Raw genomic sequence first — 24,512 nt, forward strand, 5'->3', positions numbered from 1 at the left:
CGCTTCAGTCCTGTTCGACTCTTTGCGACCCTATGGAATGTAGCCCATCAGGCCCCTCTGTCCAGGGGATTCTCCAGGCAAGAATACTGGAGTGTTTTGCCAGGCCCTCTTCCAGGGGATCCTCCCGACCCAGGGATCGAACCTGAGTCTCTTATGTCTCCTGCACCGGCTGGTGGGTTCTTTACCACGAGCGCCACCTGGGAAGCCCAGGGAAATAGAACTGAAAGCAAACAACACATTCTACAAAGATCAGCCACTTTGCCCTGATTAACATCTCTTGTATGCAGTCCTTCTGCTGCCTCGCTTATCAAAGCCCTTCACCAGCAACATTCCCTAACTCATCTCTCTATTTTCAGTATCTCCCATTCTAACCCATCCTATGCAAGGCAGTTCAAGGAATCTTCTCAGATCATCATTTTTGGTTTACTCTATGATTTTACATGTTCTTACTTTACTCCAATGCTCAAAAATCTTCTTTGTTTCTCATTATCAACATAGCAACATGCAAAATACATTACTTCAGGGTCTCAATAAGTAGCTGTGTCCTCTCAATAGGCAGCTGACGAACAAATAAATGCTGAATGAGTGAATCTGGACTGAAACTCCTTTCAGACGTTTATTGTACAATTGCATGGCTCTAATCATACTACTTTATCCACGTGGATATAAATCCTGTTCCCAAAGGCACCTCAGCACATTTCTGCCTCCGTCCCTTGCTAGTCCCACTCTTTCTGGGTTTCTGGGAAGCGCTTTCCAAGGCCCTCCTATCTGCCAGCACTCTCAAACTCAGCTCTGGACTCACCTCTCCCCCAAACACCACTCTCTTCCAAAACTTGTCTGAGCCACTCATTTGCTGCTTTGGAAGATGCTACTGGGAATTGTTATCTTTTGATAAATATGCCCTGTCTCTCCAAATGGGATCCCCATAATTTATTAGCATCTCTAAAACTGGAACTACAACTGCTAGCTCTCATATAATAATTACTTAGAGGGCTGCAAGAACACATTTGGAAGAGAAAACACCATTTATTCCCAGTAGATGCGAATGACACATTTCTGTGTCTACCGCAATTGCAGACTGAACAAGGGATCTGACAGGAAATCACGAGGCAGCAGTCCGCGTGAGCATGATAATGAACTGGGAACGTACTGATCAACATCTTCTTTCCCATCAACACGACAGAATTACAAATCTATTTCCAGGGACAGCTCCATCAAATCCACCAGCTGTCGCTGGACATTTCATCATTTATTTGGTTTGATTATTAAAGATTCAGCCGTGTTTAAATTGGGAAGTAGGAGAAAAGGAAAAAGAGCCCTCCTGGGCTCTGTGCTAAATTGAAAAGCATCTCCCAGATACAACTCTCTGTGACCTTCAAGCTTTGGAAAAGAATCAAGCAGAAAAATCCACATTTGTATCTCATTCCAAAACATCGTCATCTATTCCACTCCAAAACTCAGGAGCCACTGGGCATAGAAATGGCCTATTTAATGCGTAACTACCAAGCAACTGAGAGGGGTCGGACCCACAGGCAAGTTGAGTTTTCCCAACGCCTCCACCCATGCAGACGCGAAGCCCTCCCTGGCCAACTCCATGTCCACTCTGCACCACAGCACTCTGGGCTCCTCGTAGCAGGACACCTAACAGAATGGGCTCATACTGTATACACCTGTGCACCCCAATGGAACAGCTCAGGCGTGGAATTCCTCAAGATCCGGGCTTTAGCTTTGTAATCTCAGTCTTCAAAAGAGTGTCCAGCACAGAGCAGGCTTGTAATGTCTGATCTGAACAAAAACTAGTGGCTTCTTATGATTTTCCACTTCCAACTGTCCTAACTCCATCTCAGAAAACACAGGCTGCTAGCTACATCTTCCCACAGGACAGCAGGACGCATGCTGCAGCTGTACTAGTCTAAACAGAATTCTGAAGATCTCTCTTGTCAATTATCATATAACACACTGAGTTAATCCTCACTGTAACCTGCGAGTTAGGTACCATTATTTCCATTTTACAAGTGAAATGACTGGGACTAATATTCATTGGAAGGACTGAAGCTGAAGCTGAAGCTCCAATATTCTGGCCACCTGAAGCAAAGAGCCAACTCACTGGAAAAGACCCTGATGCTGGGAAAGATTGAGGGCACGGGGAGAAGGGGGCGACAGAGGATGAGATGGTTGGATGGCGTCACTGACTCGGTGGACATGAGTCTGAACAGACTGTGGGAAATAGTGAAGGACAGGGAAGCCTGGTGTGCTGTAGTTCACGGGGTCGCAAAGAGTCAGACACAACCTAGCAACTGAACAACAAGAGAAGTCTGGTAGGCAGAATAATAACCTTCCAAAGATATCAATTCCTCATCCCTGGAACCCATAAATGTTACCTTATAAGGACAAAGGATCTTTGCAGATACCATTAAATTAAGGATTGTGAGATGGAGAGATTATCCTGGGTTTTCCAGTAGCCCCTAAATATAATCAGAAGGGTCCTCATGAGACAGAAGCAGAGGGTGATTACACATACACACACACACACATACATACACATACATATATATATACACACACACACACGCACACACACACAACGTTCAATCTCCCCACATCAACTCTCCCCCTCCCCAGAATTTCTTCGAAGGTTCCACCAGGTGTCTCTTCTGACTCAAGCAAGGTGCTATGAATCACCTTAGGAGTATTAAGGGGCTTCCCAGGTACTAAGAGGGAAAGAATCTGCCTGCAGTGCTGGAGAGGCAGGAGGCATGGGTTTGATCCCTGGGTCAGGAAGATGCCCTGGAGGCGGGCATGGCAACCCACTCCAGTGTTCTTCCCTGGAAAATCCCATGGCTAGAGGAGCCTGGCGGGCTACGGTCCATAGATTTGCAGTCAGACACGGCTGAGTGAGTGGGCACAGCACACACAGGAGTATTAAAGCCGAGGGGAGAGGGTGGAGTCAGGCGTTCCTCTCCTGTTTGACAAGCTAAGGTACAGGTCGCAGGGGATACAAACTAGGAAGAATAGAGGATCTTTGGTCCTTAAGTCATCAGTGCAGTAAACGATTTCCTGGCTGGAGAGGAGAAAGGCAAGATCTCATGGACGGGAACCGAGGGCCACTGAGAGGCTGCCCAGCTCTGACCCCCAGGAGCGTTGGCCGAGCCAACGCTCAGGCCGCGGCGGTCTGGGTGCTCCCCCTCCACTGGCAAGCTGCAGTTAAACTCGCGTGGCCCCTTCTCCATCCCCTCAGAGCCATCTCATGTGCAGTCACCTCCCCTCCCCTCCCCTTCCACGGCGTGGGCCACTCACACGAGTAACCGTGACCCCTGGAGAGGAGGACGGGGTGCTGACATCCGGAGGGAGAGGGCAATGAGGCCGGGAGAGCCCCGGGGCCTGAACCCAGGTGCCTGGTGGTCTCCCCTAGAGTCCCTGACTCCTCTCACCCCCAGCCCCTCCCCTGTGGCAATCAGCAACCAACCCACTGCACAAAGAGGGCGTCCAGTGGGCTCATCGCTTGCCATGAGCTGCGGAGGAACCCGACCCAATGGGAGTCCTCTGTGGGGAATCTGTCACAGGAGAGGATGCTGGTTTGTGGTCAGTGTCTTCTCCTTCTCTAGGGTGCCCGGAGATTCTGACATTCGGTCTGCTACACACAGCACTCTGGGGCTCCCTGGATCATGCTGCAGTTGTCTCTCCACCCTTTCATTCCTCTCTGACAAATGATTCATCAGCAAACCAATCACAGCATGGACTAACACACGCTTTCAGCTGCCCTTCCATTTACTCCACCAATGACACAGGTCCCTTCCACTTAGCCCAGTGCCAGGCCTTGCAACAATCTCAGAACTGGAAAGGGCAAAGTACCAATTACAGTACCTACGGCTTGGGCTGCTGGGTGAGGAGGAAATAGCAAGTTTGACCTTTTAGACTTATGCTAACATGTAGGTCACCAGGGTCCACTTAGTCAAAGACCTTTTCTGAACCATCTCAAATTAATATTGCCTACCATAAGCAAACACCAATCTTTTTTTCAATCTATGAAACCAGACTCAAAGAATTTATATATTTATTTCTAAAATGCTAAAAAAATTGTATTTAATGGAGAAATTTGAGAGCCTCCAAAAAAAGGTAAATAGCATAATATTCTACAAGAGGAAAACATGGAGCAACTAAGATACCTATTGATCAGTTGGCTGATCAATCAGTTGACTGACTGATAGACATTTACATTTATATATATGTGTGTGTGTGTATACAGCTTCGCAGGTGGCTCTAACGGTAAAGAACCCAGCTGCCAAAGCAGGAGACATAAGAGACATGGGTTCATCCCTGGATCAGGAAGATCCCCTAGAGAAGGGCACGGCAACCCACTCCAGTATTCTTGCCTGGAAAATCCCATGGATTGAGGAGTCTGGCAGCGGACTGTGGTCCATGGGATCGAAAAGAGTCAGCCACGCCTGAAGCGACTTAGCATACAAAGCATATATATATACTGTATATGTATAGTGTATATATATATAACCAAACCCCCAGGTTGGTTAGTGTGGCATTCTTTTATTTACCACCACCTCACAAATATCTTGACCAATTTTCTGTTGTATATGTTCAGCCCCAGACCAAGTACCAAGGAGAATATAATTTGTGTCACTGACTTTCTAGTAGCAACTGGCTCTCATTCTAATGCCCACCCAAGGGGCATTTGCTCTGCCAGAGTCACTCACATCTTCTTTTTAGATATTCCTGGAGCATTGCATTATTCCAGCTCTCAGACAAAACTCCTAAAGTGCTTCATTTCTGCCCTTTGGGATGGCACAGCTTAAAGCACATGGGAATCACTGAAGTTTCTCAAGGAATATTGAGAAGAAACCATGAGCAACAAACAGCAGAGTCAGCCTTCACATTACTCCTCTCCTGCTCCCACCATGAGAATGCTCTCGCTCCTCTTTAAAACCCTCCCAGCTGGCTTTCAAAAAGCCCCTTCTACAGTCCTTTGGGTGAATCGCTCTTGTAGTTCTTATCATTGTTTAATATTTACTAAGTGTCCATACTGTATGAGGTCATGACGTTGCTTGACATGTATTAATATATATTTGGCAGAGATATGCCAAGTGTATTTAGTCATTGCCAGTGTTCTTTCTGAGTTGGAAATACCGCTGAGGAAATATGTACTTGACCTGAACTCTCTAGTGTCGATTCTTTTAAGTAAGTGTAAACGGAACAGAAATCTTCCATCAGAGAAGCATTTGCAAAAGGGGACTAAGAAAGAACGCAAGCAGCAGATGGGGCTTGAGAGCCATGAATGAGAAGCCCAGGATGCGTCCAAAGTCTGTAAATCATTATTGACTGAGCTCCGTGCCGTCTTAATGACTTTTACTACCTCTTGGTTCCAATTCGAAGTGCATATTAAAGCAAGCAACACTGCAAGGACCAGAGGGGCTAGAACAGTAAACTACTCGTAGCTTAGTAATTGTTATGCATTAATTATTCAGGAGCTGGAGCCACTCTTTGCAAACATTAAAACCAGTGACAGCAAAGAAATATGCCTTCTGTTGGGAGGACAGAAAAGAGTAGTGCTATTTGGGGTTGATGCTGGCACGATATTTAGCAGAGCATGACAGGTTTAGTAGATAAATAACGTGATGTAGCATCATGCAAACTGTTAGCAATGGATTGGAAGGCCCAAGTATTCCCTGTAGAGCATTTACATCGGATCTGCTATGATTGCAATATCTGCACAGTGATGCATTACGTGTTTTATTCTCTTTATTATATGTTTTCATTACTTTGTGTGTTAGAATGCAATAAAGAAAGCTGAAGCAATAAAGGCTGATTGATAATAATAATTCTGCAAAGATGCAACTTCCTTTCTAAAGCAGTTCCAGAGTCAGAAGAACCAATCGCACCCAGTCATCTGTTCCTTTGTGAAGATTTTATCCTCCTTGCTGATGAAGGAACGGTAATTGCTTTGGAAGCAGCTTTTGGTGACAGCTGGCCCTGTGTGGTAAAGGGGGAGGAAGGTAGGGAAGACTGTGTTCCATTTAGATGCTGAATCTCGCATGCGCCTCAGTTCTCTGCTTCTCTCTTTTTCTTTCATATGCTTCAACTTAAATATTAGATGTCCTCTTTGAAAGAAAAAAAACTGTAATTTTTCAGTAATCTATGCTGTTGCATTCTTTCACTCTGACAGCTTATCCTACCTTCTAAAGTTTGTTTCAACCTCTTCTCAAGGATCTCTCTGTAGCAGCTCTAAAACTGGGATCACTGCAGTCAGGAACTTAACAGATGTGTGTGTTGGGTAGGGGAGGAGTCTCCACCTAAGTGTATAACTTCTTTTTTACATATTTTTATTTATTCTTGGCTGTGCTGGGTCTTCGCTGCCTCGCAGGCTTCTCCCCAGTTGCAGCGAGTGGGGACTACTCTCCAGGTGCGGTGCGCAGGGTTTTCACTGTGGCGGCTTCTCCCGTTGCAGAGCACGGGCTCTAGGGCACGCAGGCTTCAGCACCTGTGGCACATGGGCTCAGCAGTTACAGGTCCCAGGCTTAGTTGCTCTGTGGCATGTGGGATCTTCCCAGATCAGGGATCAAACCCATGTCTCCTGCATCAGCAGGTGGACTCCTCACCACTGAGCCCCCAGGGAAGCTCCCCACCTAAGTGTAAAACGAGCTTCAGAGATTCAGATATAGCTGAGCATGTGTGATGACCTGGTGAACGGGTCTATAAGGAGTAGACTTTCACAGTGGTTTTGTTTGGGGAATGCAGTTTATTTGTGGGCATCCAATGAAGTGATCGAGGAGGGCATGGTACCCCACTCCAGTATTCTTGCCTGAAGAATCCAATGGACAGAGGAGACTGGTGGGCTACAGTCCATGGGGTCGCAAAGAGTCAGACATGACTGAAGAGACTTAGCACGCACGCAAAAGGAAGTGATCAGATTGGGAAAAAAAATACAGTGTTTGGGTCGCTGGAGAAAGGAGCTGCTCACAGAAACTGAATGAAAAGGACTTTGGAGACTCTGGAGAATAACAGTGTTGCTTGGATGGAAAAATTATAACAGAGTCAGAGCAAATGGCATCCTCGTACCTCTATACCGAGCACAGAATGGCTCTGACCTGGTCAGGATGTCTGAGAACACAGCTCTGCCCCTGGCTCCTCAAGTGTCTGTGGCTCCGTGCAGACGCAGAGCCTAAATGACTCCGAAAGCAACACACCTCAGCCAGCAGCATGGCGCAGAGAAGCAGGGCTGACGGCACCTGGGAGGCTCCTCCCCACACCTCCCAGAAACACTCGAGGAAAATTCTGCAGAAAATTACGGTCTTGCATTATGTCGGTACGGGCATGAGTCAGTGAAATTTGGGTTATAAACATTAAGTGACTTTATTTGTACCCACAAACAGATGAGGCTTTGGGGAAACCTAGGTTACATACGAAGTAAAGGGAAAATTACATTTGTGATTGCAAAGGGCAGGCAGGCACTCTCAGGACTTTCTAAAAGGCTCGAGCAATACAAACAACCTGGGCTTCCCTGGTGGCTCAGCGGTAAAGAATCCGCCTGCCAGTGCAGGAGACACGGGTTCAGTGCCTGGGTCAGGAAAATCGTCTGGAGAAGGAAATGGCAATCTACTCCAGTAGTCTTGCCTGGAAAATCCCATGGACAGAGGAGCCTGGAGGGCTGCAGTTCATGGGGTTGCAAAGAGTTGGACATTAGTGACTAAACAACAACAATATAAACAGTCCACAGTTAACCACACTCATGGAACAGAGTAGGAAGCCCTCACAGGTAGAGGAGTCATTGCAGAGGACGTCAGAGAGGATGGGCATGCCTGGGATCACATCCAACCTAGAACAGTACCTACAAAACATTGGTCACAAAAATATTAAAGAGAAAGTCTGTTAAAATGCAGACTGAGGGCCCCACTCCCCAGAGGTCCTGGCTCAGTCAACTCAGATATTTCACAAACTCCCCTCCCAAGGTCATCCTGACAGAAGTGGCCTTCAAACAACTCTCAGATAAACAGCATGGCAGAAGTGTCTGTCAAAGCCATGCGGTCTGCATTGCAAACTTAAGAGGTACCACTGTCAACACAATCACCAAGACTGTACCCAGAAGGGATAGAACTCTGTGTAAGGAAGAGAGTCAAGTGAAGCAGAGAGCAAGGAATGCTGTGGCCAGGCACAGAGTCAGAAAACAGGAAACCAGGAGAAGCAGAGAGAAGACGGGAGTATGGGACAAGGCCACGGACGGAGCGTTGGAGGTTACAGCTTTTACATGGTGCCCCTGGCCCAATGTCAGACGGCCTCATGTTGGGTTGGACAGTGGCGGATAACTATATACTCCAGTGGCAATATGTGTGTAAAACTGTACAGAACAAGAACAGAAGTGAGGAGACAGTCAAAAGCCTACTGCCATATCCTTTAACCATTGATAAAGCTCACGGACTCTCTCCCTGCTAACACAAGGCAGAGGTGATCTTACAAGAGAAGAAAAGGAACATCAAAAATCAGCATCCTGCTGTAGTAACGCAGATGGTCAGCAAATCAAAGTGAAACTCAGCCTTTGTTTATGCCTAGCCTGCATTTAAGATCCAGAACTGTACTATACATACTACTGTATAGAAAATGGATAACCGATAAGGACCTTCTGTATAGCACAAGGAACTATACTATGTATTTTATAATAACCTATAAGGGAAAAGAATTTGAAAAAATAGATACATACGTATGTAACTGAAATGCTTTGCTATACACCTGAAACTAACACAACACTGTAAATCAACTAGACTTCAATTAAATCAGCAAATCTTTTTTGAAAAGATCTAGAACAGCAGAATCAGATCACTTAGGAGGTATTTTACTTTTAAAACATGTATATTTCATTTGAAACAGATTTTTAAGCTTATTTTATCAAAGATGTTAGTCACCTAGAACTATAAAACCAGGATCCTGAAGCTAGCTTCAAAGTGATTCTTACCATATGTTCAAGCTCTTATCAAAAGCTTTCCATCACAATAAAGGGGTTACAATTTAGACAAAGGGACATAGCGCTGGATCTACAAAGCTGCTGCTGTAACCTAAGAAATGATTACCCTGAAATTTCATAGAATCCATTAACAAAATCAGATTGTTTACATTTATAGATTCTTCAATCCCCCAACCCCCCACCAGGGCTTCCCTGGTGGCTCAGATGGTAAAGAATCTGCCTGCAGTGCAGGAGACCCAGGTTTGATCCCTGAGTCAGGAAGATCCCCTGGAGAAGGAAATGGCAACCCATTCCAGTATGCTTGCCTGGAGAATTCCATGGACAGAGGAGCCTGGTGGGCTACAGTCCACGGGGTCATAAAGAGTTGGACACAACTGAATGACTAACACACTTTCAATCCCCCAAAATAGTTGCAATTGTCTCCCAAGCCCTTAATCACACAGTCTCTGTATTTTTAGATAATTAAAGGACAAATTTTCATTCAAGCAAATCATTGCTTGCCTTTAAATCCTAAACTTATTACCAAAATTAGCTTCAGTGACCTTGAGAAAAATTCTCAAGAAATTCTTTCCAACTGAATATTTAACAATAAAACAAACAAACAAAAAAAACAATAAAACAGAATACTTTAGACAGAGAGAAATTTTACTTTGATCTCTTTTGTGGATCATTGAAATGGACCTGGGCTCAGGTCTTCTCATTGTCAGGCTCTACTTATCAAGAAAACTGACCAAACCACCATCCATTTCTATTCCAAATTATAGTTTTATGAAACTTTCATTTCATCATGATGGAAATACCATGACTAATCAAAAAATGACTCTGTGATTAAACGGTGCTTATACTGTAGCTAACTTCATCACTTTCTGATGAGTAAATTTCATCAAAGACACAAGAACAAAGTAAAAAGTTGTTTACTTTCAAAACTCTAATCAATTCTTTTTTAAAGACAATAAAAGCTCTGACCTCAGCATTCTTTACTGGTTTTTCCTGAAGTCGTTTTCTTCCTTTGATCTTCTTTGTTACCTTCAGCTCCACCACAGATGCCAAAAATCTCCTGAAAACAATATCTGTCTGTTAGTTGCTCAGTCGTGTCCGACTCTTTGTGACCCCATGAACTGTAGCCTACCAGGCTTCTCTGTCCATGGAACTCTCCAGGCAAGAACACTGGAGTGTATTGCCATTCCCTTCTCCAGAGGATCTTCCCGACCCAGGGAGCGAACCCTGGTCTCCTGCATTGCAGGCAGATTCTTTACCATTTGAGCTACAGGGAAGCAGGGAAACCAGGATGGAACCATGAAAAGATAACGGACTTGGACCCCAATTCCAAAAGATCTTGGTTCAAATCTAATCTTTGCCACACATAGCAAAATTTGAGGGAATGCAGTTAGGTTTCTATAGCAGCTTGATTCAGAGCTGCCAAAACTGGAAAGTAACCAGGATATTCTTCAGTAGGTAAATTGGTAAATAAACTATGGTATATACAGACAGTAGAACATTCTTCAACACTAAAGAAAAATGAGCTATCAAGTCATTAATAGACAATGAGGAGTCTTACATCAGGATCTTATAGTTTTCTGAGTACAGGCCTTTTGTCTCCTTAAATAGGTTTATTCCTAGGTTTTTTGGTTTTTTTTCTTTTTTGATGGGATGGTAAATGGAATAGCTTCTTGAATTTCTCTTTCTGATCTTTCATTGTTAGTGTATAGAAATGCATCTGATTTCTGTGTATTAATTTTGTAACCTGCAACTTTACCAAATTCATTGATGAATTATGATAATTTCATAGATGCAAAAGTGTTCAACAAAATATTAGCAATACATACCCAACAATTCAGCAAAAAGATCATACACCATGATCAAGTGCAATTCACCCCAGGGATGCAAGGGTTTTTCGTCATCCACAAATCAATGTGATACACCACATCAACAAATTGAAGAATAAAAACCATATGATCATCTCAATAGACGCAGAAAAAGCTTCTGACAAAATTCAGCACTCATTTATGATAAAAACGCTCTAGAAAGTGGGCATAAAGGGTAGATATCGCAACATAATGAAGGGTATATATGACAAACTTACACCTAGCATCATACTCAGTTGTGAAAAGCTGAAAGCATTCTCTCTAAGTTCAGGAACAGGACAAGGGTGTCCACTCTTGCCACTTTTATTCAACATAGTTTTGGAAGCCCTAGCTACATAAGTAAAGGGAATCCAAATTGGAAAAGAAGCTAAACTGTCACAGCCTGCAGATGACACAATGCTCTACATAGAAGATCCTTGACATGGATCTCTAAATGCATATTACTAAGTCCCCTAGAGGAAAAAACTGCAACCGACTCCAGTATTCTTGCCGGAGAATCCCATGGACAGAGGAACCTGGTGGGTTATAGTCTACAGGGTCACAAAGAGTCGGACATGACTGAGCACGCAGGCACACAAAACTAGATGTAGCCAATCTGAAAGGCTCTATAACACGTGATTCCAGTCATATGACAACTCTGACAAAGGCAAAACTAGGGAGACAGTAAAAAGATCAGTCATTGCCAGGAGCTGCAGGGAGGGCAATGTGAAGAGATGAATAGGAGATTACAGAGGATTTTTAGGGCAGTGAAAATGCTATATATGATACCATAGTAATGGACACATATTATTAGACATTTGTCCAAACCCACAGAATGCACAAAACCAAGAGTGAACCCTACTGTAAACTATGGACTGTGAGGGATAACGATGTGTCCATGTAGGTTTATCAATTGTAACAAATCTATCAGCCTGGAGGGGGATGTTGACAATGTACATGGGTTGGGGATGTTGAAAATGTGTGAGGGTTGGGAGGCAGGTTTTCATAACACATGGGAAATCTGTGCATCTTTTTCTCAATTTTTCTGTACACTTAAAAGCAATCTAGAAAAATTAAGTGATTTTTTTTTTAAGTCATAGACACTAATCAGACCATGAGACCGAATTTTTCTCACAGAAGGGAAAGCTGTCTCTCTTATCAAAATGAAGATATGTGCCAAGAAGAGTCAGTTGTATGCACTTGGATAAGCCACTTATTCTCTCTCTAATCCTGTTTCCTACGATTTAAAATGAGGGTAATAAGTCACAAGAATTAATTATGTTCAAAATCTCTTGTATTTTCTTCTTAGTAGGAACCTAATAGTCAGCTGAATCCAATTAAACAAAGGTGAGGCTGTCTCCAGCATACAGAATACCAGAGTCATTCTAGCTGTCATGTTGCTGTTTAAGTCACTCAGTCGTATCCAACTCTTTGCAATCCCATGGACTGCAGCCTGCCAGGTTCCTCTGTCCATGTGGATTCTCCAGGCAAGAATACTGGAGTGGGTTGTCACGCCCTCCTTCAGCGGATCTTCCCAACCCAGGAGTCAAACCCAGGTCTACCACTCTGCAGGCGGATTCTGTACACCATCTGTGCCACCAGGGAAGCCCAAGAATCCTGGAATGGCTAGCTTATCCCTTCTCCAGGGGATTGTCCAGACCCAGGAATCGAACCAGGGTCTCCTGCATTGCAGGCAGATTCTTTACCAGCTGAGCTACCAGGAAAACCCAGCTTCATGTTAGGTTAGTCCTACAGGTACAGGGTCATAAGGAAAGTCTCCTGTACTTTGGGACATGCTGTACACACAGACGCTACTGGCTAGATTTCCTCTATGTCAAGATCAACCACTGTCAAATGCCTCCGAATGTTCAGAAAAGCTAGAATTTTTCAGAGCCTTGTAGCCTAGTCAGTGAAATCTGCTCACCCCCAGTGCAGAGTGCAAATGCGTCCTCTATACCACCACCTCTTTGGGGCCAGCTCACATCTGGAGCACCCAGACCACAGAAGGATCTAGCTTATTGCTGAACATTTCCAAGACAGAGAGTCTTAGTGACCATATATAAACAAAGGACAACAACAACAAAAGGGGAAAACAGAATCAAAAAGAAAATACGCGAGAAACTGATTTGTACACACACAGAGAAATTTTTCAAGCCTTTGGGGTTTGATCACCATCTCGGCTACAAAAGCTATTTCTGAATTGAGCACTTCCTCCAATGTTGATTAGAGGCAGATAGCATGTCTCCTCTTCTGCATATGCCAAGGGCAATGTCAGTACTCAAAACCAAGAACGAAAAATGATGATGAAAACATGAGGTTAAAATCCCATGCAACCCTTGGCCAGCTCCTGCTTCTGAAATTCTAAATTACAGGCTGAACCATATGGTTCCACATACCTGGCTGACTAGTGGCTTCTCTCTTGGGAAATGACTCAATCATGCATTTGTCTTTCTGGGGATGGTTGAGTTTTCTAAACGCGCTCTGTCCTCATAAGCCTACACACTTTTTGTTGATGGGAAATCTTGTGAAAAGCAGAACATTCAAGAGTCATTAATAGTCATACTCAGAAGCTTTCATACTTATCCCACAAAACCCTCCGAGCAGGCCTCCCTGTGGTTACTAAATTTTTCCTCTTGCTGAGATTTCCCAGCATGCTCTGGGATTATCAAGTAAAGCCAAATATTAAGAGGGAAATCTTGAAAGTCCTTCAGTGCCTGGGGTAGAATCAAATGAGACATGCCCTCCACTCTGGCACCAGCCAGCTGAGCTACAAACACTGACCCAGCCCATGCTGAGGAGACGCATCGTGAGTGGAAGCCCATAATGTTGCTAGGATACGTTGTCCTTTCTCAAAAGTGGGGGAAATGAAGTATATAAACAGTGAGAAAGTTTGCAGAAATAACAGTTAATATTTACTTCAGGCATTCATCCGGACATGGCAACGCTGAAATGCTTTTCCTTCAGCATTTCTTTCTGCCCTCAAGGCCTTATATTGGATAAGATTCTGAATTCCTTAATCATAGCAGCTATGCACCATGTCTCAATTTGCAACTAAATATAGTTTTTGCCAAAATGAGTACTGGAGTCAGAGAACAGTTAACATTAAAAATGAAGGGGAAAAAAAAGCTGATCTGGAGACAAAAACATGGAAGCTCATATTCCTGGTCAAATGAATTTTATTATGCTGCATTTTAGTGTCGTCTTTATGTATTCTACTTGGTTGCTCAGATTGAGAAAATTACAAAATAAAAATTAAGTGGCTGTGTAATACCTGGCTTGTCAGTTTTTCCACCTGGCATTTCTTTCTCTTGCAGCATTAACTCTGTCTCAAGGAGAGGACGCATGAAATATGAAAAGCCACCTGTCTCATTTAGTGAAATGGGAAGGGAAGTGGGCTGGAAGCAAGAGGGCCTGATTCCTAATCCACGTCTGCTGCTTTATGCTATGTGTCCTTCAGCAAACCCTGGGACTCCCTGGGCTCTACCTGTGTTCAGGCTTTTACAGGGAATATCATTCTCAGTCAAGGAAAAAGAACCTCTTAAGATTGTTGTCTTTAAACGAAAATCTTTGTGCATGAAGGGGCATGTCTGCTAAATACCCCAGTCTGAATAATCTGAATAACCAGAGTCTGTCTGTCGAATTTTCAAAAATGGTGTTCATGAAAAAAAAGCTGCTAGTTCAGCTCAAAAGTCAACCACAAAATGCCTTTTTTTGTTCTTTTCTATGTAATAGTAAGACTTTATTTGTACTCCTCATATCATCCCATAGGCTGTAAAGACATGTGCATCCAAGGATCGTGATTTAATAAAATTAATAATCCTGCCGTTTCATCAACGTCATTCCTAAGTGAAACTCCTTGTTTTGCTTTCTGGCAGTGCATGCAGATGAAGAATAAAATGTCTACTAGTCAGCTGGTGGTGCTGTCTTGATTGGTGCTAAGATGTCAGCAGTTTTATCTACCTTTGCTTCTGTACTATCACTGCAAATGTCAACAGAATGAAAAAATCAAAACTGAGAATAGTTTTGACCTCACAGACTCCTTGGAAGTGTCTCGGGATCACTAAGCAGTAAAAGACAAGCTTAGATAATCAGTGTGTTCACAGTGATATAAAGACGTGATGGTAACACGTGTGGCTACTGGAGAGAGGAGAGAAACAAGGCGAGAACAAAGGAGGATTCATTTCATAAAATAATTCATCAGACATGAAATAATCAGACACCTGGTTCTATAGTATGGATATCATGTGTTTTTCCTTTGGTATTATCAACTCTGTTTAAAATTAGAATATGTGCAAGTTGACCAGTCATGTCCAACTCTCTGTGACCCCATGGACTGTAGCCCACCAGGCTCCTCTGTCCATGGAATTCTCCAGGCAAGAATACTGGAGTGGTAGCCATTCGCTTCTCCAGGGGATCTTCCCAACCCAGGGATTGAACCTGGGCCTCCTGCTTTGTAGGCAGATTCTTTACTGTCTGAGCAACCAGGGAAGCTCCAAATAGAGTATACTGGCTAATAAAGGGCTTCCCAGGTGACTCAGTGAGTAAAGAATCCGTGTGCAATGCAGGAGACAAAGGACATGCGGGTTCTATTTCTGGGTGGGGAATATCCCCTGGAGGAGGGCTTGGCAACCACTCCAGTATTCTTGTCTGGAGAATCCCATGAACAGAGGAGAATCCCATGAACAGAGGAGTCTGGCAGCTTACAGTCCATGGGGTCGACTCAGCAACTAAAAACAAGAGCACTTATAATACCTAATACAATGTAAATGCTATGTAAATAGTTGTAAATACAATGTAAATGCCATGTAAATAGTTGCCGAAGCATCACAAATTCAAGTTTTGGTGTTTGGTACTTTCTGGAATTTCTTCTTTTTCCCAACATTTTTTACCCACTGTTGGTTCAATCTGCTGACATGGAACTTGCAGACGATATGGAGGACTGACTGTACGCCCGAGAAACTGTCGTCACAACCAAGTAAATATACCCATCACCCCCACATTTTCCATGTGCTCCTTTCTAATAAGGCAGAGCATACTGCTATGACCATAAATCCCCCTTCCATGTGTAGAACCAACAGAAATTAACACGTATGTTCAGTGAAGGCATGTACTAGAAGGCTGATAGCAACATTATTTTAATAGCCCCACATTGGAAATTATCCAAACACTCATAAACAGAAGATGGATACATGAATTGTAGTAGAGGCACACAGTAGAACCTCATATGACAGTTAGAAAGAATGATCTCCAATTACACATATTCATATGGTTGAATCTCATAAATAATGAGAGAAACAAGCCAGATGCAAAAGGGTATATACTATACTATGTCATTCATGTAAGTCCAAAGCCAGCCAAAAGTAATCTGTGCTTTTAAAAGGATCAGGATAATAGTTGTCCTCGGTGGTAGAAGGAGAGCTACTGAAAGGAACATAACAAGGCTTTAGGGGTGCTTATAATGAACTATTTATTGATCCAAATGGTGACTATATGAATGTGTTCAACTTGTAGAAATTTATCAAGCTCTTCCTTATGTGTAATTTTCTGCAATGTACTACCATAATTTTTTTCTGTAAAGTTGATAAGCTTTATCAAAAGTTTTAAGAGTGTTACCAAGATCTTTCTCTTTTATGTAGATACTGAGAAGACGGCTAGTTGGCAGAGTTAGTACAGTGCGGTGAATTCACAATAAACTAGAAAGCCAGGGTTATATAGCATGGTGCATCTGGGGACCGTTGTAACCAGCCAGGAATGGTTATTGCTAGTCACAGAGCCGAAAGCTCTCAATAAATTTTGTTTCCTCCATTGCACACTGTCTGATGATTGGCAAAGAAATAAAATATAGAATCAAGAAAGCCAGAATGCCCTCTGCAAGAATAAAATGTACTGCCAGTATGGCACACAGCTGTACCTCCAGCCAAAGTTGCATGGAGCTGACGAGAGGCCCAAGCTGCTTCACGACTTGGAGAGCTTGTGTGCATCCCTTTGCCAGAAGCACAGTTAGAAAAAGCAAACAGAAAATATACTTCTGCTGAGACCCTGAGGGAAGGAAGGAAAATTCCTCTCCAACCAAGAGAGGAAAGCAGAAGAGAGCATCAACTTCTTGTCTTTTTAATGATGAGCTCTAGGAAGCAGAGGAGAAATTCTTTATCTACCTGAACGAGTGTTATTTTCCTTTAGTCCTCACATAATGCCCAAGAACTACTTGGCTACCAGAGTTTATATTAAAAATTTCAACTCTTCTTATATTGGTTTTCAATTTTACAATTTCTGTTAATGACACAAGGACCATAGCAAGCTTCTTATACAGTTTTCTTGTATCTTCTATATGGCTTTAAATTCAAAGAATAAACATGACAAAACTGGGGGAAAAGTGAATGCCAGCAATGGACAATGGTTAAACACATCATGGCATGCCATGGAGTATCACAGAGTCATTAAAAAATTCAATCAATTTACTTCTAGAACCAAGATGGTGGTCTCTAAATAGCATTTTCCAATAAAACAGAACATTCTTCCTTGGAGAAATGACTCAACCCAGATTTGGTATAGAAAATATACCAAGTCTAGTATACCTTATTGTGCCAGAAAGCATGGAAAACATCATGAATTACTCGGGTTTTATTAAAAGAAAACAAAAGGAGAAAATCTGAGGTGTTTCCACTGGCCAAGGATCAACCAATTTGGACATCCAACAAAGTAATAGCTGCAAATAAAATATATAGATATGAAAATCTATGAGTCCAGAGATGTAACTGACCATCACTAGGGGTTGTTAAAACACCAACTCATTTTTTAAAAAATTGACAAATAAACAGAATAAAACCTTTCCTAATACCCTGGGGGATTACCAATGATTGACAAAGGAGAGGTCCTCATAGAAGAATCCCAGAAAATAAAAGCTGAAACATACCAATAGATTTAGAAAATCATTCTTCAACTCTGAGTGAAATAATGGATATAACTAATGCTCACTTCTGAATGCTAAAACCATTCAGTTCAGTCACTTCGTCGTGTCCAACTCTTGCGACCCCATGGATTGCACGCCAGGCTTCCATGTCCATCACCAAAACCCGTAAATTGCTCAAACTCATGTCCATCAAGTTGGTGATCCCATCTAACCATCTCATCCTTTGTTGTCCCCTTTCCTCCTGCCTCCAATCATTCCCAGCATCAGGCTGTTTTCCAATGAGTCAGTTCTTTGCATCACGTGGCCAAAGTTTGGAGTTTCAGCTTCAGCTTCAGTATCAGTCCTTCCAAAGAATATTCAGGACTGATTTCTTTGAGGATGGACTAGTTAGATCTCCTTGCAGTCCACAGGACTGTCAAGAGTCTTCTCCAACACCACAGTTCAAAAGCATCAATCCTTTGGTGCTCAGCTATCTTTACAGTCCAACTCTCACACCCATACATGACCACTAGAAAAACCATAGCTTTGACTAGATGGACCATTTTGGCAAAATAATGTCTCTGTTTTTTAATATGCTGTCTAGGTTGGTCATAGCTGCTCTTCCAAGAAGCAAGGGTCTTTTAATTTCATGGCTGCAGCCACCATCTGTTGTGATTTCAGAGCCCAAGAAAATAAAGTCTGTCACTGTTTCCACTGTTTCCCATCTATTTGCCATGAAGTGATGGGACTGGATGCCAGGATCTTAGTTTTCTGAATGTAGAGCTTTAAGCCAACTTTTTCACTCTCCTCTTTCACTTTCATCAAGAGGCCCTTTAGTTCGTTTTCACTTTCTGCCATAAGGGTGGTGTCATCTGTATATCTGAGGTTATTGATATTTCTCCCGGCAATCTTGATTCCAGCTTGTGCTTCATCCAGCCCAGCGTTTCTCATGATGTACACTGCATAGAAGTTAAATAAGCAGGGTGACAACATAAAGCCTTGACGTACTCCTTTCCCAATTTGGAACCAGTCTATTGTTTCACATCCAGTGCTAACTGCTGCTTCCTGACCTGCAAACAGATTTCTCGGGAGGCAGGTCAGGTGGTCTGGTATTCCCATCTCTTTCAGAATTTTCCAGTTTGTGGTGATTCACACAGTCAAAGGCTTTGGCATAGTTAATAAAGCAGAAATACATGTTTTTCTGGAACTCTCTTGCTTTTTTTGATGACCCAGTAGATGTTGCCAATTTGATCGCTGATTCCTCTGCCTTTTCTAAAAGCAGTTTGAACATCTGGAAGTTCACGGTTCACGTACTGTTGAAGCCTGGCTTGGAGAATTTTGAGCATTACTTTACTAGCGTGTGAGATGAGTGCAATTGTGCTGTAGTTTGATCATTCTTTAGCACTGCCTTTCTTTGGGATTGGAATGAAACTGACCTTTCCCAGTCCTGTAGCCACTGCTGAATTTTCCAAATTTGCTGGCATATTGAGTGCAGCACTTTCACAGCATCATCTTTTAGGATTGTAAATAGCTCAACTGGAATTCCATCACCTCCACTAGCTTTGTTCATAGTGATGCTTCCTAAGGCCCACTTGACTTCACATTCCAGGATGTCTGGCTCTAGGTGAGTGATCACACCATTGTGATTATCTGGGTCATGAAGATCTTTTTTGTATAGTTCTTCTGTGTATTCTTGCCACCTCTTCTTAATATCTTCTGCTTCTGTTAGGTCCATACCATTTCTGTCTTTTATTGAGCCCATCTTTGCATGAAATGTTCCCTTGGTATCTCTAATTTTCTTGAAGAGATCTCCAGTCTTTCCCATTCTATTGTTTTCCTCTATTTCTTTGCACTGTTCACTGCAGAAGGCTTTCTTATCTCTCCTTGCTATTCTTTGGAACTCTGCATTCAGATGGGTACAGCTTTCCTTTTCTCCTTTGCCTTTAGCTTCTCTTCTTTTATCAGCTATTTGTAAGACCTCCTTAGACAACCATTTGCCTTTTTGTATTTCTTCTTCTTGGGGATGGTCTTGATCACTTCCTCCTGTACAATATCATGAACCTCCATCCACGGTTCTTCAGGAACTCTGTCTGTCAGATCTAATCCCTTGAATCTATTTGTCACTTCTACTGTATAATCGTAAGGGATTTGATTTAGGTCATACCTGAATGATCTAGTGGTTTTCCCTACTTTCTTCAATTTCAGTCTGAATTTGGCAATAAGGAGTTCATGATCTGAACCACAATCAGCTCCCAGTCTTGTTTTTGATGACTGTATAGAGCTTCTCCATCTTTGGCTGCAAAGAATATAATCAGTCTAATTTTGGTGTTGATCATCTGCTGATGTCCATGTGTAGTCTTCTCTTATGTTGTTGGAAGAGGGTGTTTGCTATGACCAGTATGTTCTCTTGGCAAAATACTTAGCCTTTGCCCTGCTTCATTCTGTTCTCCAAGGCCAAATTTGCCTGTTACTCCAGGTATTTCTTGACATTCTACTTTCGCATTCCAGTCCCCTATAATGAAAAGGACATCTTTTTGGGGTGTTAGTTCTAGAAGGTCTTGCAGTTCTTCATAGAATCGATCACCTTCAGCTTCTTCAGCATTACTGGTTGGGCCATAGACTTGAATTACTGTAGTACTGAATGGTTTGCCTTGGAAACGAACAGAGATCATTCTATTTCTGAGACTGTACCCAAGAACTACATTTCAGACACTTTTGTTGACTATGAGGGCTACTCCCATTTCCTCTAAGGGATTCTTGCCCACGGTAGTAGATATCTGAGTTAGTAGTAGTCATCTGAGTTAAATTCATCAATTTCAGTCCATTTTAGTTCACTGATTCCTAAAATGTCAATGTTCACCCTCACCATCTCCTGTTTGACCACTTCCAATTTACCTTGATTCATGGACCTAACATTCCAGGTTCCTATGCAGTATTGTTCTTTATAGCATCGGACTTTACTTCCATCACCAATCACATCAGCGGCTGGGCATTGTTTTTGCTTTGGCTCCATCTCTTCATTTTTTCTTGAGTTATTTCTCCCCTGATCTCCAGTAGCATATTGGGCACCTACCGGCCTGGGGAGTTTATCCTTCAGCGTCCTATATTTTTGCCTTTTCATACTGTTCATGGGGTTCTCAAGGCAAGGATACTGAAGTGGTTTGCCATTGCCTTCTCCAGTGGACCACATTTCCACCCATTTGTCTTGGGTGGCCCCAAACTGTATGTCTCAGTTTCACTGAGTTAGATGAGGCTGTAGTTCATGTGATCGGTTTGATTAGTTTTCTGTGACTGTGGTTTTCAGTCTGCCTGCCTTCTGATGCACAGGAATAAGAGGCTTATGGAAGCTTCTTGATGGGAGAGACTGACTGAGGGGGAAACTGGGTCTTGTTCTGAAGGGCGGGTCCATGCTCAGTAAATTTTTAGTCCAATTTTCTGTTGATGGGCAGGGCTGTGTTCCCTCCCTGTTGTTTGACCTGAGACCAAACTATGGTGAAGGTAATGAAGATAATGGCAGCCTCCTTCAAAAGGTTCTGGGCACACACTGCTGCACTCAGTGTCCCCGGCCCTGCAGCAGGCCTCTGCTGGGGACTCTGGTGGAGGTGGGGGTGGAGTTTGTGCCAGAGGGACCCTCACCCGGTGAGTCACAGAGAGCAAGGGCCGCCAAAGCCATTAGGAAATGTTAATAAGCAAGTTTATATTGGCAAAAGGGAGATGACCACACTTGAACCCACTGATCAATTCTGATGTCACTTAAAGAGGGCCAGCCAACATTCTGTTCTTCCTGATGCTGATGAAAGAGGAAGCATGGGTGTCACCAGCTATTAAGTTTTCTTGCTAAAGACACTAAACCTGAATCTCATCAATTCTCTATATTCAATTAAGGAATGACATAGTAGATGAATGTAAGTGCCATCATAGGATAAAATAAGCCAAATCTAGAAAACAGGAAATTCTATGAGGAAAATAACCTAGTTTCTTCAATAATTGGGGCATTAAAGGGGCGGGGGGAGAAATGGAAAACTGTCATAAATTTAAAAAATATTCATAAGACATATCAGGAAAATGCAGTGTTTGGCATTTGAATCCTCATTCAAACAAATCAACTATTAAAGAAAAGCTTTTTTTGAGGCAATCAAAGGGATTTGAACATGAACTGGATATAAGAGTTTAAAGCCTGTTATAAATTTTAAGTGAGAATAGTATTATGGTTATTTTTTTAAAAAGCATCTATGTTAGTGAAACATACAGAAGTGTTTACTAGACAAAAATAACCAAGTGTAGGTTTGTGCAAAAGGATTTCAGCAAAAAATAAATGAAAACATTTTAAAGTCAAGCAGAATAGATGAAATAAGATTGTCAAAATGCCAAGAGTTGTTGAAGCCAGCTGATAGGCAATGAGAATTCATCATGTGGTTTTCCCCATCTTTATATGAGTCTTAAATTTTCCATTTTGAATTTTAAAATAATGAAAGAATTATTAGAGTTCTGACAGTAGTCCTGGAGCACTTTCCATGATCTTTTGTTGAAAGAAAAAAGCCAGAAGGCCCCACTGGGCCAGATCAAGAAAGGAAAAACTGAAGCCAGAGTTCCCATCAAACCTTGCCCTTAAACTGGTCACAGAGAGTAGGAAGGATCTCACAACAGATTTGAAGAGCAGTTCCAATGATCTCCAGGTCACTGAGTATGGATTTCTTCAGCAAGAAATGATGCAAGTCCAGCTATTCGGTCTCTCAGGCCTGCGAGCTTCCAGTTCCCCAGGGCCTCTACACTCAAGCAACAGTCTTAGTGAAGATAAATGGGAAACTCAGACAGCTACTGCAATGCTTCCAATGCAGTGATGTTGTTAGATGTGTGTTCATGCTACACAGAGGTATGAAACACAATTTGTAAAACAGTCACAGAAAGGAGGATTTTAATTGTTTAATAATGGTGGGAAAGCAATCTGACAATGGATGTTGAAGTCTTTAAAATGATCATACCTTTTACTTAAATAGCTCAGCTTTTAGGACTCAAATCTATGTAAATACTCTGAAACAACAAAAACAAGCTTCAGTCACAAAGATCTTCACCACAACCTTATTTATAATAGTAAACACCAACAAAATCCTGAATGTCTGAAAATAGGAAAACAGTAAGAAAGTCAGAGTGAAAAACAGCCATGTAAATAATAAAATATTATGGAGCCATAATCAATTATGTTTCAAATCAGTCCAATTCAACAAACAATTATTGCTGCTTCAAATTTCTAGCACCATTCTAGCAGTTCATAGTCTAATGGACAGATAAATACAGAAGAATACTTGAAACAGGTTGTGGTTAAGTGCCGTAAAAGCATGGAGAAGCCTCAGCTATCTCAGGAAAGGAGAATGAGGGCTGAAGAGGCAAAAAAGGAGAATCAGGAATGCCTTAATTTGGTCATTTCGTGTGATTTGGCAGTTTATTATGGGAAGTTTGATATGCATAGAAGAGGCTTCTAATCAACTCCTAGAAGAACGATGAAGATGAAACATAAGTAATGAGTAGGAGTTAGCAACAGAACAGGAGCAAGTAGGGAAAAATGTGTTCTAGGCAGCAGGACTGGCCTGTGCAGAGGCCCAGAGGGGGAAGAGGGGATGAAGTATCTGGGGCGGCACAGGGTTTGTGGGTGGTACAGAAATAGCGATGACAAGAGAAGCAACCCTTTCAAGAGTTTATCTGGAAGAAGGGTGAGAGCTAAGGCAGCAGCTGCAAAGACTGTGCTATCAGTGGGATGCTTTTATTTTCACTAAGCGTAGGAAGACACTAGTATTTAATGATTGGATGCCAATTAGAGATTAAAGAGTTAAGGATAAAAATATGAGAAAGATAAAATAAGCAGGGGCTACAGAAACAGACTGGAGAAAGGAGACTTTTTTGTTGGACATTTATTTCAAAAAGGAAGGGATGGGGTGGATATAGGATAGTTAGTAGGTTTGAAATTTGAAAGTTGGGGTACGAAATGTGTCTGATAGATTCTATTTTCAATTAGGGGGAGGGGTGAGGCACCTGTCAAGAGTGGAAACGAGGACTTCCCTGGTGGTCCAATGGCTAAGACTCTATGCTCCCAGTGCAAGGGGCCCAGGTTCAACCCCTGGTCAGGGAACTAGATCCCACGGACCACAATTAAGAGCTCATTGCCAAATAAATAAATATTTAAAACAAAAAGAGTGGAAACGAGGAGGTGTGGCAAGAGGTTTAAAAAAAGAAAGAAAAAAGCAAGATAATGCACAGTGTAAATAAGAAAATAATATGAACCCATTTTTTTGTAAAACAATGACGTGTTTTGTAAAACACACATATATAAATATATTATACATATACATGTACGTATGTTTACATGTGACTTTACAAGCTGAGCCCTGAGAATGACTTGGAAGGGCACATGATAAGATTATACACATGGGCTAGCTAGGGGTGGAAGCTGACACAGGTCAGGAAAGGGTTCGGTTCAGTTCAGTTCAGTTCAGTTGCTCAGTCGTGTCCGACTCTCTGCAACCCCATGAATCGCAGCACGCCAGGCCTCCCTGTCCATCACAAACTCCTGGAGTTTACTCAAACTCATGCCCATCAAGTTGGTGATGCCATCCAGCCATCTCATCCTCTGTCGTCCCCTTCTCCTCCTGCCCCCAACCCCTCCCAGCATCAGGGTCTTTTCCAATGAGTCAACTCTTCGCATGAGGTGGCCAAAGTACTGGAGTTTCAGCTTCAGCATCAGTCCTTCCAATGAACACCCAGGACTGATCTCCTTCAGGATGGACTGGGTGGATCTCCTTGCAGTCCAAGGGTAGGTAAG

The 24,512-nt window shown here is 42.6% G+C and overlaps 1 long non-coding RNA gene across 1 annotated transcript in view; it reads right to left on the bottom strand.

Moving 5' to 3' along the window:
• Positions 1-7,599: 7,599 nt before the first annotated feature.
• Positions 7,600-24,512, bottom strand: part of LOC122447372 — a 30,093-nt gene continuing 13,180 nt past the window's right edge. The window contains exons 2-3 of the long non-coding RNA XR_006271203.1: positions 9,932-10,022; positions 7,600-7,837 (exon numbers count right to left, since the gene is read on the bottom strand). This is a non-coding gene — a long non-coding RNA (uncharacterized LOC122447372). The remainder of the gene's footprint in view (positions 7,838-9,931; positions 10,023-24,512) is intronic.

The sequence above is a fragment of the Cervus canadensis genome, chromosome 9, assembly GCF_019320065.1.
Source record: "Cervus canadensis isolate Bull #8, Minnesota chromosome 9, ASM1932006v1, whole genome shotgun sequence".
Classification (NCBI taxonomy): Eukaryota; Metazoa; Chordata; class Mammalia; order Artiodactyla; family Cervidae; genus Cervus; species Cervus canadensis.